At 40.2% G+C, this 6,686-nt stretch overlaps 1 pseudogene; it reads right to left on the bottom strand.

Moving 5' to 3' along the window:
• Positions 1-2,939: 2,939 nt before the first annotated feature.
• LOC114555420 (zinc finger BED domain-containing protein 4-like) lies at positions 2,940-4,357 on the bottom strand (annotated as a pseudogene).
• Between the last annotated feature and the right edge of the window lie 2,329 nt (positions 4,358-6,686).

Here is a 6,686-nt window from a genome sequence, read left to right on the forward strand (position 1 = left end):
GAGGGAGGTGTTTTATTTTTGTGTGGAGTGTAAAATGTTCTAAATGAATAACAAAATGTTCTAAGTAAATAGTAAAAAGTAATAGTAAATAGTAATAGGAAAATGTTCTAAGTAAATAGCTTTGCTCTGCGATTCCCTGCAATGCCCGGCCGCGTCCTGCTGCGTCCACTGCACCCACCCATGCTCTGCAGCTCCACGTTACATCCGCAACGCCCTGCTGTGATGTTCATACGCACAGAGTAGTCAGGATCCGGTATTGGAGACTGCACTACTCAGTATGACACGATGTGCCCTGCTAAGACATGAACTTCCACGATGACCTTCGAAGTCACTGTTCCATTATCTTTAATGTGACTATTATTTGCCACTGTTCATCACACCCCCAACCGGCCCGGTCAAGAGTCTACCAAGAGTCTTAAAGAGTCTGGGTCTGCCGAGGTTTCTTCCTAAAAGGGAGTTTTTCCTCGCCACTGTTGCAACAGCCACTGCTAATGCTTGCTCTTGAGGGAATTACTGTAATTGTTGGGGTTTTGGAATTTATAGAGTGTGGTCTAGACCTACTCTATCTGTAAAGTGTCTCGAGATAACTCTGTTATGATTTGATACTTTAAATAAAATTGAATTGAATTGAATTGAATTGATTTGGCATAATGTTTTCAACTGAAATTATTTTTTTGTTATTACAGAGGAAAAGTACTGAAAAAAGGTACCATTGGGTACTGTAACCGAATTCCATGTACCGGTATCGGAAACAAAGTGAACAGTACCCAACCCTAACTCTCACATACAAGTTTCTAATGTACACTGAACGCAAAGGCCAACAAGTCAACAAACATGCCTAGATATTACATGTACAACTAGCCTATACAAATCACACTAATTGATTAATAATCAGAAACACTGTGGGTTATCAGTTACTTATCAGGTAGGCCTTATCAAACACGTAGCAAGTGCAACTTCACAAAAGACAGTAGTTCTACTTGCACAAAAATACTTTCAAAGAATGATACCGAACAGTCTTGTCTAACACAAGTCCTTGGCATGAAAGGGGTATTATTTTAGCACTGCTGTACTGTACTTCTTTTCGGTTTCCTCACACAGAAAATGATCAAACAAAGCTTCTCTGACAGGCTCAAGGCTCTATAAGAACAAAGACACTCTATGAAGAGATTATTTGCACCAATTACTCAGTTTGGGAGGCAGTTAATTATCTCTCAAGCATGACTTCTGTACTTAGGTCAACCAAAAAGTCAGATTACAATAGATGTTGTACAAATGCGGCCTTCTGTTGCTCAAACTGTGCAGGCATAACCAGTGTATCCTGTGCAGCACTTACTAATGCAAAATCCACAGCTTGCCAGTCACTTTTTTAGTGGTGTGTTTATGTGATCCCCATCAACCTGTTAAATCTGGAAATATCATGTGACCATGTTATATTTACCAGGTGCTTGCATTCAGGTGGTCAGCAATCACTGGCAAATAGATGAGATGAAATGGACCAATAAAAAGCACAGCAAGGTGTAAATGATGGAGGCCAGGCATAAAATACAAATGCATTGTATTTGCAGCCTGGGCATGTCTGTTACTTAACACACATGCAAATACTCATTTACAATATTTTTATTTAAATGTGTAATGTATTATTTTCTTTATACAATTCCTAATACAATATTATCACAGTATCATATTAAGTTGGGTATCATGGAATTTGCCCACATTTACCACCGGTGTTCAGCCTTTTTCCAGCTGTTCGAGGTCAACTATCCGAAGTTGTGGAAACTTGGAAATTTCTACTTTGACGAGTTGTTAACCACCAGATGCAACATTAGTGCTGGGCTGCGTTTCAATATGCCCACGAATCCCCCCTCGGCACTTTCCCTCGGGGGAATCCCTGCCACCATCAAGTATTGTTCCATTTGCCTAAAAAACTGAAGTGAACTTGAAACTTAAAAAGCAGTATAGCGCAAAGCGTACAACTGATGGTCGATGTTTTGGGCTGAAAGTGTACAAGGGCAGTTGTGTTCCATTTAAATTCTCCACTCCAACCCCACCCACTGTGCTCTGCTTTCCAAGTGGCCACTGTCCGACAAATGCTGTCAAGTAATAACTAGAGCCCGACCAATAAAGGATTTTTAAGGCCGATATCGATACAAATGTTTGGTGATTTAAAAATCCGATATGCCGATATATCGGCCGATATATATTTTAAAAAAAATATACAGAAACGCGTAACAAAACATAAACAGATTTCCCTAACATTAGTTATTTTTAGTTATTCATGAGTCCTCACTAAAATAATATGATAATGCAGTTTAAAAATAAACTAGTTTGTTTTATTGTCAAAATATAAGTTCTGATAAATAAAATGTATGAAAATACAAACTTAAGATATGAAACTACCAGTTATAGACTTGGTAAGCTTCATAAATATGACTTTGAACAAGACTGGGAAAAAAAATATTCTGTTAAGTTCTATAAGTTCTGATAAATAACAACAACAGCAAAATATAAACTATATACAGTATATGGGGTAGTGTACTGAATCAGCCAGTCCTCAATAACTCCAGTCCAGCAGAGGCAGGTTGTAGTACAAGAAGCAAAGGTTCTCTGCATTCTCTCCTTTCAAAGAGCTTCGCCTATCCTCATAAATACTCCTCTTTCGCTCGCCACGGAGGAGGTTGGACAGGAGAGGTACTGCCTTGCCAAAGCTGACAGTCTGGTGAAACGGTTGGTGTTGTGTTTCCACCAATCATATGGATTTCCACTCTTTCTGTCAATGATAGGCTCTGAAGTACCGTTCTAGCTCTTCGATGATCCCCTCTGGTTCCACTGCCTCACCGGGGGATGGAAGGAGCACAGTGTCGTAAAGCGAGTCTAAGAGACTGGGTAATTGGTCCTCTGTTCTCGGCCTTTTGGGATCGCTCTCCTCAGATGGAGTTTCAGTGGCAGAATCTGGTGGACTCTTCTCCATAAGCCTCTTCCAGCCAGGTTTTCACTTTTGTCAGAATTTCTGGTTCCAAGGGACGCTCTTTGCTGTCTTTTTGGTGGGCCAAGGACACAGGCAAGCACCACGTCTTTAGAGTCCTTAACTTTTGCAAGCTATCCAGCATGGTTTTTCTCTTGGTTTGAATACCCCTGGTGGTTGGTCCCTCTGACTCAAGTAAACGGCGTAACACTGCTGTGCATGGTAAAATGCAGGATGTGGATGAGTCTGCTCTGTTGTTTTCCAGTGTCACCTCTTCCAGTGGTCTAAGGGTCTCTGCCAGGTTTGACACAATGGACCATTCCTCTGCTGACAGACATGAGAAATGTCCATGGTCGCTAGCATATGCAGTGATGGCTCTTTTTTGTTCGATCAGGCTCACCAACATGTGTAGTGTAGAGTTCCACCTCGTCTGTACTGCCTGAATGATAGAATGCTGTGAGACACCTAGCTCCTCCTGGATGTTAGACAGGCGTTGCAGTGCCATAACAGAGTGGTTGAAGTGTGTAGCAATTTTCTTGAGCTTTGCCAGAATGTCCACCACCACTCTCTGGGAACTAAGGCCATCATTTATAACAAGGTGCAGTATGTGAGCACTGCAGCTCACGTCTGGCATCTCAACAAGGCGAATGCCTTTCACCATATTTGCCCCACTGTCCCTGAGCACAAGCATGACCCACTCCTTATCAATTTCCCAATCCTCAAGCATGGACAGAAATGTCTCTCCAATGTACTGTCCTGTGTGGGACTGTGATAAGGATTTAACATTCAAGACAAGTTGGACCTTTTTCCAATTCTTATCAATGAAATGAGCAGTCAAGCTCATGAGTGCTTCATTTGAACCTGACCAACAGTCAGTGGTAAAAGAAATGCTGTTTCCTGCATTTTCAACTGACAGCAGTTTCTTTATTTTGCTTACGAGTCCTGTATAATTCTCGTCCATGTTCTTGTACGGAAACAATTCTCTGTTTTTAATGGGTATCTGGGCTCTGCCTTGGCCATAACCCTCTTAAACCCTGCACCCTCAACAACTGCAAAAGGTAGGATGTCAGTGGCTATCATCTCCATCAGGAGTTTGCCCATTTCTTCAGTTCTTGGATCATTTAGATTCCATTTTGTGGTTTTCTCTAGCACTTGTTTTAGGGTTAGTTGTGTCAATGATGTGGTTTGAACTTGAGACGGTGCATCTTTCTGCACCTTCTCGTAGATATCTTTGTGTTTTGACTTAAGGTGTGACCACAAGTTGGATGTATTTTTAAATTTGAGGCTGCCAGATCCCTGGCTCACAGAGGCTGTACAGATGTTGCATGTGACTGTACCTGATGTGCCTTTTGTGAAATACTCCCATACTTGACTTTGTCCACCACTTGCCATCTGTCAAAATATAAAGTAAACAAGCCAGGTGAGACATACAAAATAAAAACAAAATGATTGCTGCTACTGCCACAACTATTACTACTACTATTATTATTGACAGTAATGATACATCAAATCAATGATGATGATATTATTATTATCATCATCATTTGTATTATTATTAAACAAGACAAAGGTCACTCCTAATGTTTTTTATGTGTGTAATAGTCCCTATTGCCTTATGAGCTACCTTATAATTACAATGCCAACTTGCTTATCCCTTTACCTGCACTCATTTAATTCCATTAAATCTATCCATCAAGCTACAACAAACCATTTTCAATCGTCATTTGCTGCCTGCCTTCTAAAATCTACTACTTAGTGATGCACTAAATCCATTATGTGACTTGTTAATGCTTATTTGAGTTAAGTGAACTGATATTATAAATGCCAATACCAATAATTTAGAAAATGCCTGATATCGGTCGATAATATCGGCCCGCCGACAAATCGGTCTGGCTCTAATAATAACAAGGGCTGAGAGCGAGTGAATGAGTGGAAGTGGAACTACAAATGAAATGCAGCACTGGTTCGTGTGGAGGCAGGAACTCACAATAATGGTGAATTCTCTGTAGGCCGTATTATTTGGGGACACGACACTGTTTAAGCTCACTAGCGTTTAATCCTCTGAAGCCTTCACAAAGATAGTTTGTGAAAATTAACAGCTGTTTTGGAGGCTCAGTACCTTATTAAGATACTGAATGCTGATATTTCCTTTTATTTGTCACCTGATGTCAACGCACTTATAAGCCTAGGAATAAAATCAATATAAAAGTGTGTTGTAACTTTCATTTCCAAGATTTTTAGAGCCCATTAGCAGAGTAACTCGTTAGCCTAATGAATTTAAATTCTTTTCTGGGAGTTTCAGGTTGCAAACGTGCTCATTAAGTGAGAATTTTATAATAAAATGCAAAGATGGATAACACTGAAAACAAAAGAAACAGTTCACGGATCAGTTTTGAAATGGCTGTTTTGCTTGTTTATTTCATAAAATACTCTCAGAAACTAGTGACCATCTTGCGATGGCCCTGGCCCTTTCCCAGCTTCCTACCCCTGTACATTTGGGGCCCTTGCTCTGACCACACCCATCTTCGAACTGCCTTGATTTTGATCTCAAACACACACCTGTAAAGTTCCGTGACTGCATCATGCATGGTTGTCAACGCTATTACAGTGACGAAATCTGTTCAAGGTCAAGGTCAAGGTCAAGTTTATTTATAGAGCACATTTACAAGCAGTCACTACTGCCCCAAAGTGCTGTACAGATACTAGATACCGGTAAACATTATAAAAAGCAAACTAATTAGCCAAAAAGAAGAAATAAAAACCCACTGAAAACATAATATCCCAGAAACAATAATAATTAAAACATATGTAAACATGATTACAAACAATATTCACATTGTCACAGCTCAGCTTGTGTTAAAAGCCATTTCGAAAAGATGAGTTTTTAAAAGTGATTTAAAAGACTCGATAGAGCTAGCTGTTTTAATATTGTGTTCACACACAGACGGACAAATAAACACCTGGCAAAGTACTTAAATTGCCTCTGGTAGTTTCCGTTCAGTAGGTGGGACCAGGACCACATTCTGCCATGACTGACACACACGCACACACACACACACACACACACACACACACACACACACACACACACACACACACACACACACACACACACACACACACACACAAAAGATGCATCCCCCCATGCTGTTCATACAGATAATACTGATTGGAGTAGAGGGTGGCCTAACTCTAACCCCTACAAAATGGTGCCAACTGGTACAGAGACTGATTCAGGTGACTGTTGTGAATGCAGACTGTAGTCAGAGTTTTGCACATGTGGCTTGTGACAGGTGTTGTTTAGCAATAGAAAAAACTGTAGTATACTGTACTGTACTGTAACTGTAGGCCTAAGCAGATACTTTGAAATATACTTTCTACCTGCAGTGAGGTTGATAGGTTTTCAATGTAGTGATTTCCCAGACCCACTTAAATGACCATATGTGGGTCCTGTGTTTGATGTTATATGGTTCTATGCCCATGTATTATATCACCATCTTTGCAGGAATATTGTAGGTTATCAGTTGGGTTGGGTTCAAGAGCAGTTTCTAAAATAGCGCAAATTTGGAAAATAATTGTCAAGAGACATGGTTTAGAGTGCAGCTTCTTTGATTCCTGATAGGAAAGTTTGGCTATACTGCTCTTACGCTTAGACTATGTGGTGGGTATGTCGCAAAAGAGAGTAGTCAAATAGGAAAATGCAATCACTGCACAAAAGCAA

The sequence above is a fragment of the Perca flavescens genome, chromosome 5 (assembly GCF_004354835.1).
Source record: "Perca flavescens isolate YP-PL-M2 chromosome 5, PFLA_1.0, whole genome shotgun sequence".
Lineage (NCBI taxonomy): Eukaryota > Metazoa > Chordata > Actinopteri > Perciformes > Percidae > Perca > Perca flavescens.